This window comes from Triticum urartu, chromosome 7A (genome assembly GCF_056163025.1).
Source record: "Triticum urartu cultivar PI428250 chromosome 7A, HENAU_Tu73, whole genome shotgun sequence".
In the NCBI taxonomy this organism is placed as follows: Eukaryota; Viridiplantae; Streptophyta; class Magnoliopsida; order Poales; family Poaceae; genus Triticum; species Triticum urartu.
In genome coordinates this window covers 151,251,710-151,266,251 of record NC_141879.1, presented here as the reverse complement: position 1 = coordinate 151,266,251, position 14,542 = coordinate 151,251,710, and positions in this window count along the sequence as shown.

Here is a 14,542-nt window from a genome sequence, read left to right as displayed (position 1 = left end):
ACCGGAGGGTTGTAGTCCGTAGGCAATCAACTCCATACACAACAATCATACCATAGGCTAGCTACTAGGGTTTAGCCTCCTTGATCTCGTGGTAGATCTACTCTTGTACTACCCATATCATCAATATTAATCAAGCAGGAGTAGGGTATTACCTCCATCGAGAGGGCCCGAACCTGGGTAAAAAACATCTTGTCCCTTGTCTCCTGTTACCATCCGGCCTCGACGCACAGTTCGGGACCCCCTACCGAGATCCGCCGGTTTTGACACCGACAGTGACCATGAGCCAAAAGGGATCAGAAAATACAATTCCAAGCATGTGAACATAGCAAAAACATAAACAGATTCAGACTTGGTGAAAAACTGGAGCATGGCAAAACAGTTAACAAGTAGGCATGTTTACGAGCTCGATTCACTCACTACGAGGCATTGCATGACAAACTAAGCATACACCCAGCAAATAGACATGGCATAGAAGCTAAACATGGCAAGAACAACAACATAGCATGCACGGATCAACAACAACAAGCTTGGCAAAATTGCAAAACATGTTAACAATCTGCCAGGAACATTTTATAGCAAAAGTAGAGCTCGATTGACTCAAGCTAGGGTGGTCCATAATTGCAAACAAAGACATGGATGGATAGATCACGACATTATCTACAAAACATCCTTACTGATCATGCTCAAAAGAGGCACGGATCACTAGGAAAACAACATGAACATATGGCATAAAAATAAGGACAGGGCAAGGACTTAGTGAAATTCTAAGTCCCTAAAATCAGCATCATTGAGTAAGCTACTTTGCATGCTTGTGCTAGTCACCACAAAGATCCCAAAAATACATGGCATACACCCCTGTAAAGATAACATGGCATTCTACAAAACACATGTAGAGCTCAGGATCATATCATGCACACATTAATCATGGCAAAAATGACAAAAGGCCATTTGCTGAAACAGATCTGAAACTATCATCACATAGCCCTCTTCCAACAGCATTTCGGGCATCAGGATGAGCTCAAATGAAAATGATGCAATGAGATGAAATGATGTACTCGTCGAGACGAACATTTTGATATGCTACACGCACGAATCAGAGCCACGGTGATGAAGTTATGATGCGATGAAGATGTGCAAAAATTACGGGGATTAGGTCAAAATTAGGTCAACCCTCAGATCTGGATCGGCCGGTGCACGCAATCCGAGGTTCAATGCCGAAGTCGCCGGATCTTGCGGCTCCAGGCGCCGGTGAGGACGGAGAGGAAGGCGCGGCGTCGCGGGGTCGGCTCCGGGCGCGGTCGCCGACGAGGATCGAGGCGGCAGCGTCGCCGTGCTTTGCCGGACGGCGGGGTGCGGGCTGCCGGTGCGAGGCGGAGGTGGCCGGCGAGGGCGCAGCTGGACGGCGGCGATGGCGGGCGGTGGTGCCGGGCAGAGGCGCGCCGGCGCGGGAGGGGAGACGGGGCGGCACGGGCGTGCCGAATGGGCTCGGGGGCTCGCGGCGGGCCGAGCGGGCCGGTGTGGCTGCGAGTGGCGGTGCACCATGTGGCGTCGCCTGATTGCTGCGGTGGCGGCGGCGGCGACTAGCTGGACATGTCCGTTGGCGAGGTTTGTGTCTGGCGCGCGAGGAGAGGGAGGGATCTAGGGTTTGCCCGAAAATTTCGGGGAGTGGCCTTTATATAGGGGTAGAGGGAGCTAGAGAACTCCAAATGAGGTGTGGTTTGCGGCCATGCGATCATGATCGAACGATCTAGATGATAGAAGAGGTTTAGATGGGTTTTGGGCTACTTTGGAGGGGTGTTGAGCTGCAACACACACGAGGCCTTTTCGGTCCCTCAGTTAATCGTTGGAGTATCAAACGAAGTCCAAATGGTACGAAACTTGACAGGCGGTCTGCCGGTAGTAAACCAAGGCCGCATGGCAAGTCTTGGTCCAATCCGGGAATGTTTAACACCCACACATGAAAAGAGGTAGAAAGGGACACCGGAGGACATAGGAGCGCCGGAATGCAAAACGGACAACAGGGAAAATGATCGGATGCATGAGACGAACACGTATGCAAATGCAATGCACATGATGACATGATATGAGATGCATGACAACGAAAAAACACATGGAGACAAAAACCCGACAACGAGGAAATAACATAACTTAGTGCCGGAAATGGCAAGAGTTGGAGTACAAATAAGGTAGGTTACGTCCGGGGTGTTACAACACTCCACCACTACGAAAGGATCTCGTCCCGAGATCTAGGACTGGAAAAACTCCGGGTACTCAGAACGGAGGTGATCATCGCATTCCCAGGTGGCTTCACGGTCGGAATGATGTGACCACTTGACTTTGAGGAATTTGATAGACTTGTTTGGAGTCTTGCGCTCAGTTTCTTCAAGGATAGCAACAGGGTGCTCACGATAAGACAGGTCTTCTCTGAGATCAATGTCTTCAAAGTTGACGGTGCGGTCAGGGGTCTTGAAGCACTTGCGGAGTTGAGACACGTGAAACACGTCATGCACGTTTGCAAAGTTGGAGGGAAGCTCAAGTTGATAGACGAGATCGCCTCTCTTGCTGACGATCTTGAAAAGACCCACGTATCTAGGGGAAAGCTTCCCTTTGATACCGAAGCGACGAGTACCTTTCATTGGAGAGACGCGGAGGTAAACATGGTCTCTGATCTCGAAAGCCAAGTCACGATGCTTGCTATCATAGTAACTCTTCTGGCGCGATTGTGCGGCTTTGAGATTATCACGAATGACTTTGCACATCTCTTCTGCTCTCTGTTATCAAGTCATTACCAAGAAGTTGGCGTTCACCAGTCTCTGACCAGTGAAGAGGAGTATGGCACTTCCTTCCATAGAGAATTTCAAATGGGGCCTTGCCCGAACTCGCTTGGAAGCTGTTGTTGTAGGAGAACTCGGCATATGGAAGACAATCTTCCCACTTCATACCGAAAGACATGACGCAAGCCCTGAGCATATCTTCAAGAATCTGATTAGCTTGCTCGACTTGGCCACTACTTTGAGGATGAAAAGCTATGCTGAAACGGATGTTGGTGCCCATGGCCTTCTGAAAAGAATCCCAAAACTTGGAGGTGAAGATGCTGCCACGATCTGAAGATATCAACTGCGGAATGCCATGTAGAGAGACAATCCGGGAGGTATATAGCTCTGCCAATTGAGCTGCTATGATAGACTCTTTGCAAGGAAGGAAATGAGCCACTTTAGTGAGTTTGTCGATGACAATGAAGATAGCATCATTGCCACGCTTGGACTTTGGAAATCCATTCACGAAGTCCATCTCAATATGGTCAAACTTCCATTCTAGAATGGCAAGAGGTTGGAGGAGACCAGCTGCCCGTTGGTGTTCTGCTTTAACTCTTCTACATACATCACATTCATTGACGAACTGAGCAATCTCGCGCTTCATTCAAGTCCACCAGTACGACTGCTTGAGGTCCTGGTACATCTTTGTACTTCCAGGGTGGATAGAGAGGAGTGAATTGTGAGCCTCGCTCATAATGACTTTACGAAGGTCACCTTTAGGCACAACAATGCGATCCTCGAAGAATAGAGTATCCTTGTCATCAAGACGATAGCACTTGTACTTGGGTTGACTCTTGGCAATCCCAATCTTCACCTTCTTCACCATAGCATCAAGAAGTTGAGCCTCGCAAATCTAGTCTTCCAAGGTAGGAGAGACTTGGAGGTTGGCGAGGAAACCTTGAGGAACAACTTGCAGATTGAGTTTGCGGAAAGCTTCACAAAGCTCGGGTTGGTAAGGCTTGATAATCAAACTGTTGCAGTAAGCCTTCCTGCTCAATGCGTCAGCAATTACATTGGCCTTGCCTGGAGTATATTCGATACTCGGATTATACTCTTGAATCATTTCGACCCAACGAATCTGCCTGAGGTTGAGATTAGGCTGAGTGAAGATGTACTTGAGACTCTTATGATCAGTGAAGATGTCCACTTTTCTTCCCAATAAGAGATGTCTCCAAGTTAAAAGAGCATGCACAACTGCCACCAACTCGAGGTCATGAGTGGGGTAGTTCTTTTCATTGGGCTTCAACTGGCGAGAGGTATAGGCCACAACTTTCTTCTCTTGCATCAACACTGCACCAAGACCTTGAAGGGAAGCATCACAGAAGACCTCAAACGGTTTGGATTCATTAGGAGGAGTTAGAACTGGAGCAGTGATTAACTTCTCTTTCAGGGTGTTGAAAGCGATGTCACATTCAGGAGACCAAACGTACTTGACGTGCTTCTGGAGAAGGTTGGAAAGAGGCTTCGCGATCTTTGAAAAGTTCTCAACAAACCTTTGACAATAGCTTGCGAGACCAAGGAAGCTGCGGAGTTGCTTCACATTCTGAGGTGGTTCCCAATTCACAATTGCAGACACCTTCTCAGGATTAACCGCTATGCCCTTGGCAGAGATGATTTGTCCAAGGTAGAGAACCTCATTGAGCCAAAACTCGCACTTTGAAAACTTGGCATAGAACTGATGTTCTCTGAGCTTATCCAGCACCAAACGCAAGTGCTTGGCATGATGTTCCTTGTTCTTGGAAAAAACCAAAATGTCATCGAGGTAGACCAAGACGAAGTCATTTGTGTAGGCGTTGAAGATGAAATTCATCATGCGAGAGAATGTTGGAGGAGCGTTGACGAGGCCGAAAGACATGACAGTGTATTCATATGAACCATAGCTTGTTCTGAATGTTGTCTTAGGGATATCTTGCTCACGAATGCGTATCTGATGATAGCCCATACGGAGATCAAGCTTGGAGAATACTTGAGCACCTTTGAGTTGTTCAAACAGCTCATTGATGTTGGTAAGTGGGTAGTTGTTCTTTATGGTCTTCTTGTTCAATGGACGGTAGTCGACACAGAGTCGGTCCATTCCATCCTTCTTCTTCACAAAAAGGACAGCACAACCCCATGGAGAAGAGCTAGGTCGGATGAGACCCATTCGCTCTTGAATATCAAGTTGCTTCTTCAGCTCCTTCAACTCTTCAGGTCCAAGCTTGTAAGGACGTTTGCAAACAGGTTCTATGCCAGGCTCAAGATCGATGACGAATTCAACTGGCCGGTGCGGAGGCATTCCTGGAAGCTCTCCTGTAAAGACGTCTTGATATTCGCAAACGACCGGAATTTGAGAGATGGCATCCAGCTCACCCTTCTCATTGAGAGAAAACAGTCGAATGGTATCATCCCTTGCGGCAAAGACAATTACATCCTCAGAAGAATGAGTCCATTGAATCTGCCTGGCAGCGCAATCAAGCTAAGCCTTGTGCTTAGAAAGACAATCCATTCCAAGAATAAGATCAATATCCGAGTTACCAAGGACCACTTGAGAGGATAGAAACTTATAGTCGCCCAACGTGATAGTAACATCCGGGACGCAATTGTTAGATGTCATTTTCTTGCCCGGGGACACGATCTTCAACGGGAAAGGAATCCTTTCAGTCACAAATTCATGCTTGACAACAAATGGTCTTGAAATAAAAGAAAGCGATGCACCAGTGTCAAAAAGAACTTTTGCAGGAACATCGTTAACATGAAGGTTACCCATAATCACATCTGGCGAGTCCTCTGCCTGAGCTGCGTTCAACAAGTTGACCTTGGCGTGCTTGGGGTTATTCTTGACCACTGCATTGCTAGCAGATCTAACAGGAGGAGGAGGAAGACGCCTCTGATTGGAGCATTTGTTGGCATAGTGACCCTTCTGTTGGCACTTGTTGCACGTGACCTCCGAGAGCGGACGGTGATACGGAGCACTTGATCTTGGAGCTTGATATGAAGTCTTTTTCTAAAAGCCAGGGTTGGGTGGGTGGGAAGATCCATTGCCACCTTTGCTCTTCTGCTGATAAGCCTGACGGAACGGAGGAGGAGGAGGCAGCCAATACTTTTGCTGCTTAGCCACTTGAGTTGAGGAAGAAGGAGTCGCATCTCTGACTCGCTTCTTGGAAGCATCACACTTGAGTTGAGCAGCCTCTTGTTTCAGTGCCATGTTGTAAAACTCATCGTACTTCTGAGGCTCGAAAAGCACGAGAGCAAGTTGAAGCTATTCTCTGAGGCCACCCCTGAACTGATAAATCATGCTCTTCTCGTCAGGGACGTCCTACTTGGCGAAATGAGCGAGCTTCTGGAACATGATGTTATACTGGTAAACAGACAAGTTGCCTTGCTTCAGGTTGCCGAATTCCTCATGCTTGCTTTCAACAACACTCTGAGGAATGTGATGAGCTTTGAAGTCTTGACGGAATTCATCCCACGTAATCGCACGGCCTCCTATGGAATCTTTGTACTGCTGAAACCATTCTGCAGCTTGGTCTTTGAGTTGGAAGGAGGCAAACTTGACAAAGTCCTCAGGCCTGACGTTACTGCACTCGAAATGCTTGCATATATCCATGAGCCAATCATCAGCGTCTGAGGCCTCGACACAGTTGCTGAAGGTCTTAGACTGGTTAGCGAGGAACTGGTTGAGTGTAGCAAACTGATTCTGATTGTTGCCATGGCCTTGGTTGCGCTCTTGCAGAATTTGCATGATCAGCTGCGTGTTTGCATTGGTAGCGGCCATCACAGCTTGCCATGCCTCCGGAGGTGGAGGTGGTGGTGGCGGATCCTGATTCTGATTCTGACCCTTAGCAGGAGCCATCCTGAAGAGGGTGACATCCGTTAGCATTTTGACAGACAAATATTCAAGCTGAATCAAACGGATTGAAATTGCAACATAAAGTCTTCACATCCAAACAAAATGAACGAATGAATTCCAATTGAAATGGTCACATTTCCATAAATTGAGAAGCCACTTAGATAGTGGTAGAAGAATAAAACAACAAGGTACGGACAAGAACAAATACTTGGTGAGGATTACCCAATCCCAAACCAAATATCCACGGAAGAAGAACTAGAGCTACAAGAATTCCCACCTATGAAACTCCCGAACCTTTCCGGTTATGCAATCAGGTGTTGGGGATACAGGGGAAGCATAATATCTCACCCAAAGCTAGCAAATCCTACATCTAGCTGTATCCATCCTTCAACACATAACCAAGAAACCTTCGGAAATCATTGACCTCAACCTTCGAAAAGCATCCGTTATACAAGTTATGGCAATACTCCCGAACTCCCGCCCCAGTACTGCGTGGCGTCGAGGTTATCTAACCAACAACTGCATAAAAGAGATTTTCGATGTCGGTGAAACACAGGCATTCCAGAATCTCAACGATAAAATTGTGACGACAACACCTCGGAGCTCAACTCCCAGGGACACTGTCCCAACCCCTAAATGTCAGGAGGCACCAAGAACAATGTTCTCGTCACAAAACCATCGGAACAATTCCAAGATACCCGCGTGATCATAAAAAAAATTAGTGAAATTTGAGAAGAGAAGAGTCAAAACTCTACATCAGGATGCCTCAGCAGAGCGACGAAGGGCCTGAGGAGTAAAAAGAATTCCTAACTCTCTGATATATAATTCCTAAATGACTCAAAACATTTTTCTAGAATCAACAACGCCAGCGATTCGATCAAGCAGGGGGCTCCTAAGGTCGGGGAAGGCTCTGATTACCAACTTGTAACGCCCTCGATGCGGCTATATCTCCCACGTGTCGAAGCACGACTTAGAGGCATAACCGCATTGAAAGCAATGTCGCAAGTGAGGTAATCTTCACAACATCCCATGTAAATAAATAAAGGGGAAAGGATACATAGTTGGCTTACACTCGCCACGTCACACAAATACATAAATGAGTCATTACATTCATCCAATACACTCATGGTCCGACTACGGAACCAAAATAAAGATCAACCCCCAAATGCGACAAAGTCCCCGATCGCCCCAACTGGGCACCACTACTGATCATCTAGGAAAGACACGTAGTAACGACGAGAGTCTTCATCAAACTCCCACTTGAGCTCGGTCATATCATCTGGAGCGGTATCATCGGTCCCTGCATCTGGTTTGGAAGTAATCTGTGAGTCACGGGGACTCAGCAATCTCACTCCCTCGTGATCAAGACTATTTAAGCTTATAGGTAAGGTAAAGGTATGATGTGGAGCTGCAGCAAGCGACTAGCATATATGGTGGCTAACATACGCAAAAGAGAGCGAGAAGAGAAGGCAAAGGCATGGTCGAACAACTATGATCAAGAAGTGACCCTAGAACGACCTACGTCAAGCATTACTCCAACACCGTGTTCACTTCCCGGACTCCGCCGAGAAGAGACCATCACGGTTACACACGCGGTTGGTGCATTTTAATTAAGTTAAGTTTCAGGTTATCTACAACCGGACATTAACAAATTCCCATCTTCCCATAACCGCGGGCACGGCTTTCGAAAGTTCAAATCCCTGCAGGGGAGTCCCAACTTAGCCCATCACAAGCTCTCACGGTCAACGAAGGATATTCCTTCTCCCAAGACAATCCGATCAGACTCGGCATCCCAGTTACAAGACATCCTCGACAATGGTAAAACAAGTCCAGCAACACCGCCCGAATGTGCCGACAAATCCCGATAGGAGCTGCACATATCTCGTTCTCAGGGCACACTCAGATGAGACATCCTACGAGTAAAACCAACCCTCAAGTTGCCCCGAGATGGCCCCGCAGTCTACTCGGTCGGACCAACACTCAGAGGAGCACTAGCCCAGGGGGGTTTAATAAAGATGACCCTCGGGCTCCGGAAACCCAAGGGAAAAAAGGCTAGGTGGCGAATGGTAAAACCAAGGTTGGGCATTGCTGGAGGAGTTTTATTCAAGGCGAACTGTCAAGGGGTTCCCATTATAACCCAACCGTGTAAGGAACGCAAAATCCGGGAACATAACACCGATATGACGGAAACTAGGGCGGCAAGAATGGAACAAAACACCAGGCATAAGGCCGAGCCTTCCACCGTTTACCAAGTATATAGGTGCATTAAGATAAATAAGATAATATTATGATATCCCAACAATAAACATGTTCCAACAAGGAACGATCTCCAATCTTCACCTACAACTAGCAACGCTATAAGAGGGGCTGAGCAAAGCGGTAACATAGCCAAACAACGGTTTGCTAGGACATGGTGGGTAGAGGTTTGACATGGCAATATGGGAGGCATGATAAGCAAGTGGTAGGTATCGTAGCATAGGCATAGCAAAAGAGCGAGCATCTAGCAAGCAAAGATAGAAGTGATTTCGAGGGTATGGTCATCTTGCCTGCAAAGTTCTCAGAGCTGCCTTGATCCTCGTAAGCGAACTCAACGGGCTCCTCATTCACGTACTCATCTCCCGGGTCTACCCAAGCAAGAACAACAAGCAAAAGGAACACAATCAACCACATGCAATGCTCAAGCAACATGATGCAAACATGGTATGATATGCGGGATGCGATATGTGATGCATAGGCATGATTTGGAAAGGAATGATTGAACCTGGCCTCAACTTGGAAATCCAAGAGTGTCACTGGAAAGAGGAGTTAATTTCGGTTGAAATCGATATAAAGATCACCGGAATCGGATGCACGGTTTGGAAATGGCAAGCAAAACAAATATGGCACCGGTCTGCGATAAACAGCAAGTAGCCATCTAAATGCATCAAGATAAATATGCTACATCACCCAAACATAGCAACATAATACATGGTAGGGATCCACTCATGATGCTTGACAAAAGATGAACACTGAGCTACGGCTAATTCACTCATTAACAGGTTCAAACAAGCATGGCAAAAGTGCAAAAAATAACAGGTTTCAGACTTAGTGAAAATAACAGCATGTCAGGAATTTATCCTCAGGAAGCAATGTTTAGAGCACGATAACTACATGCTACAGGAACATATCATGGCAAAGCAAGGCATGGCATGAAGCTACTCAAAGCATATAACAAAAGTCCTTTAGTGACCATGAGCCAAAAGGGATCAGAAAATACAATTGCAAGCATGTGAACATAGCAAAAATATAAACAGATTCAGTCCTAGTGATAAACTGGAGCATGACAAAACAGTTAACAAGTAGGCATGTTTACGAGCTCGATTCACTCACTACGAGGCATTTCATGACAAACTAAGCATACACCCAGCAAATAGACATGGCATAGAAGCTAAACATGGCAAGAACAACAACATATGATGCACGGATCAACAACAACAAGCTTGGCAAAATTGCAGAACATGTTAACAATCTGCCAGGAACATTTTATAGCAAAAGTAGAGCTCGATTGACTCAAGGTAGGGTGGTCCATAATTGCAAACAAAGACATGGATGGATAGAGCACAACATTATCTACAAAACATCCTTACTGATCATGCTCAAAAGAGGCATGGATCACTAGGAAAACAACATGAACATATGGCATAAAAATAAGGACAGGGCAAGGACTTAGTGAAATTCTAAGTCCCTGAAATCAGCATCATTGAGTAAGCTACTTTCCATGCTTGTGCTAGTCACCACAATGATCCCAAAAATACATGACATACACCCCTGTAAAGATAACATGGCATTCTACAAAACACATGTAGAGCTCAGGATCATGTCATGCACACATTAATCATGGCAAAAATGACAAAAGGACATTTGCTGAAACAGATCTGAAACTATCATCACATAGCCCTCTTCCAACAGCATCTCGGGCATCAAGATGAGCTCAAATGAAAATGATGCAATGAGATGAAATGATGTACTCGTCGAGGCGAACATTTTGATATGCTACACGCACGAATCGGAGCCACGGTGGTGAAGTTATGATGCGATGAAAATGTGCAAAAATTACGGGGATTAGGTCAAAATTAGGTCAACCCTCATATCTGGATCGGCCGGTGCACGCAATCCGAGGTTCAACGCCGAAGTCGCCGGATCTCGCGGTTCCAGGCGCCGGCGAGGATGGAGAGGAAGGCGCGGCGTCGCGGGGTCGGCTCCAGGCGCGGTCGCCGACGAGGATCGAGGCGGCAGCGTCGCCGGCGTCGTCGGGCGGCGAGGTGTGGGCTGCTGGCACGAGGCGAAGGTGGCCGGCGAGGGCGCAGCAGGACAGCGGCGATGGCGGGCGGCGGTGCCCGGTGGAGGCGTGCCGACGCGGGAGAGGAGACGGGGCGGCACGGGCGCGCCGAACGGGCTCGGGGGCTCGCGGCGGGCCGAGCGGGCCGGCGTGGCTGCGGGTGGCGGCGCGCCACGTGGCGTCGCCTGATTGGCGCGGTGGCGACGGCGGCGACTAGCCAGACAGGTCCGTCGGCGAGGTTTGTGTCCGGCGCGCGAGGAGAGGGAGGGATCTAGGGTTTGCCCAAAAATTTCGGGGTGTCGCCTTTATATAGGGGTAGAGGGAGCTAGAGAACTCCAAATGAGGTGCGGTTTGCGGCCACGCGATCGTGATCGAACGATCTTGATGATAGAAGAGGTTTTGGTGGGTTTTGGGCCACTTTGGAGGGGTGTTGGGCGGCAACACACACGAGGCCTTTTCGGTCACTCAGTTAACCGTTGGAGTATCAAACGAAGTCCAAATGGTACGAAACTTGACAGGCGGTCTACCAGTAGTAAATCAAGGCCGCATGGCAAGTCTCGGTCCAATACGGAAACGTTTAACACCCACACATGAAAAGAGGTGGAAAGGGACACCGGAGGACATAGGAGCGCTGGAATGCAAAACGGACAACGGGGAAAATGCTCGGATGCATGAGACGAACACGTATGCAAATGCAATGCACATGATGACATGATATGAGATGCATGACAAAGACAAAACACACGAAGACAAAAACCCGACAACGAGGAAATTACATAACTTAGTGCCGGAAACGGCAAGAGTTGGAGTACAAATAAGGTAGGTTACATCCGGGGTGTTACAGGGGGGGGGGGGTGCGAGCAGTGTCAGACACCCCCATCATCTCGCCCAAACGACCCAATACTCAATCGCTAGTTACCTACGCATGGGGAAAATAGGCGTACGTACAGCCGTCGATCGAGTAGTCAGTTTCGTTCCTAGTTTTATTCGTGGCTTTGTCCGCCCATGCGCCGTCGCCTCTCGGATCTCGCTGCTCCTTTCGTCGCTGCTGGAGCCCTACGCATTAATTCTGTGCTTCTAATCCAGCGATTGAATCACGGCTCCTTCATCATTCGATTTTGGCATAACTTAAGGTACATTACTGGTATTATCGTAATATACAACAAACTCCCAGTAGTTTTTTCAGATCAGACACATACGGTGAACTAGTCCAACTACATATAAAAATAGGTTAATCTACCTATTAGATGCAGTAAGGTTACAATTTAGAGTTCAAATTCCACTCTCTATTTCAATGTTTCAATGGTTGAAGTATGAAGAAGAAGAATATAACGAGAGTAGATTTATTTTTAAGAGGAAGGCTTCCAGCTCCAATATTCATGCCACCCAAAATAAAAATCCACCTGATGTACTCATAGAGTTAAATTGAAACTAATAGAGATGTAGAATTTTGTACTGTCAAATATTAGTTGCCAATGCTTTCGTATCAATGCTACTTCTAAAACGAAATTCATGTATTGGCTCTCTTGAATATAGTATCTTTCTCGCCCCCCCTGATGTCTAAATCCTGACTCCGCCCCTGGTTCATGGCAATTTCTATGTAGCTCAACATCCCTAGGCACCATTTCTCAGTTCATGAATGCTACAATTAATTATTTTCAACTTAACGTAGTCCTCTCCCGCGTATCTAAGCTTTGTACACCAAATTTAACCTTTTTCCTATTTAAAATGATTATTTCTGTTGTTTATTCTAATATTTGCCATGTTGTGACAGGAAAAAGGCATATAGAATGAAACTATCAGCTTTTAGATCAAGTTTTATACACGTCTAGATCGTAAATAAGGCCACTCTCCTAATCAATATTAATGTTTCCTTTGAACTACTTGCATTACTGAAACACTCAGTATCAATTGATTTTCCGCATATGCATTGTACAATGAATGCCAGCAATAATTTTTTGAAAGATGTGTTCATGGGTGATGCCCAGCTCCGCACAAGACTATGTGCCATGTGGCACTATCCATTCATTGTTCAGTCTCGCTCTCTGATAGCCAGGCAACCTCCTAAAGCAATCATAGCCAATCATCCATACAAAAAAAGTGTTCTATGTTTCCCTGATCATTGGGAAGCCGTACAAGCATTCAAATATGCAGGAAAAGGAGACTCTCCCTATGTGAATGGTGTTGCATATCACTTCACAATTAATCTTCTACAGTCAAATCTAATAGAGATATGCAATGATCAAAGGGTTACAGTCTTTATGAAAGGTCTTTTTCTGTATAAAGCATTGCAATGAGCTCGACCTAAAACCCATTGTCATTTCTTCTCTCATCTTAAAATAAAAAACAACATATATGCACGCACAGGCTTCAGTATGGGCACGGCGTGCAAGTCTGAATCATTTCAGCTAGGCTACAACTTAGACGACAGTCAACTTACCCTGTCGTGGCATGGAGTTGCCCCGCTCCTCCAAGACCAAGACATTTTTGCTTCTGTGACCAAGATCGACAATGGATGAGGAAAGCACATCGATTTTTCAAGACACGTGGAACGGGACCGAGTCGCCCCGCCGTCTCTGGCCAAAGCTATTCACCATATCTTGTTGGAAGAACTGCACACTTTGGGATACCATCCAGGACGATGCCTTGATTCGTCACCGCTAAGGCCGGCCCCCTCCACCCTTCTGCAGGACTTCATTGACCTGCACTTCAGAGCGATCTCCTTCATTCTTCGCCTGGATCATGGCGGCATCTTCCGCTGGAGGTCCAGCCAGTGGCAGAGGTAGGGATGGCCGGGTGGGCCACGGCCCAACCTGGGTTGCAAGGTTGAAAAACTAAAGAAAAAATGAGCAATTCTCACTGTAGGCCACCCTGGCCCAGTGAGCTAGCTTCGCTACTGGGCCCAGCTTGTGGAACTTCACTACCTCCTCGGCCTATAGACGACAGTTCATGGATTTGGCACCCTCGCCATTGCGGTTTGTTGGGAAGACCCCTCTCCCCAAATGTCGCTTCTTCATGTGATTGCGGCTCCACCGTCGGCTGTCCAAGACCTAGCAAGAGTTTGCAGCGGCTACTTGATGCCCGAACATCACCCCAGTTGCTTGGGTTCGCTCGATGGAACTGGCCGATGCGACCCCGAATGGGCGTTCAACCTCCTCCAGGTTCATCGCCTCTGGAATCGCCATGCCTCCATGGGAGATCTAGCGTAAGCATAATTGTATATTTTTCCAGTTCCTGTCACGCCCTCTCTCAGCGATCATCTGGTAAATCATGTACAGTAAAACCCGCTGCTGGACTTCAATCTAATAGAAAAGGGGAAAAGATGCAGCGCCGAAAGCCAAAGATAAAACCAATTGCTTTTCGTTGTGCATACTGCAATTCTATTTTAAAATCACAAAGCATGAGACAAACAATCTATTCCGATTGTGTTTGTCACCAAGAAGATCACAAAGCATGAGATAAACAAACGGCCATCTCATATGGCTGCTCGCAAGAATACTATACCTACAGACTGAAACAGCAAGCAACAAGAATGAGTAACTGCCCATTCACCACTAATTCAGTTCATCACGTCGAACT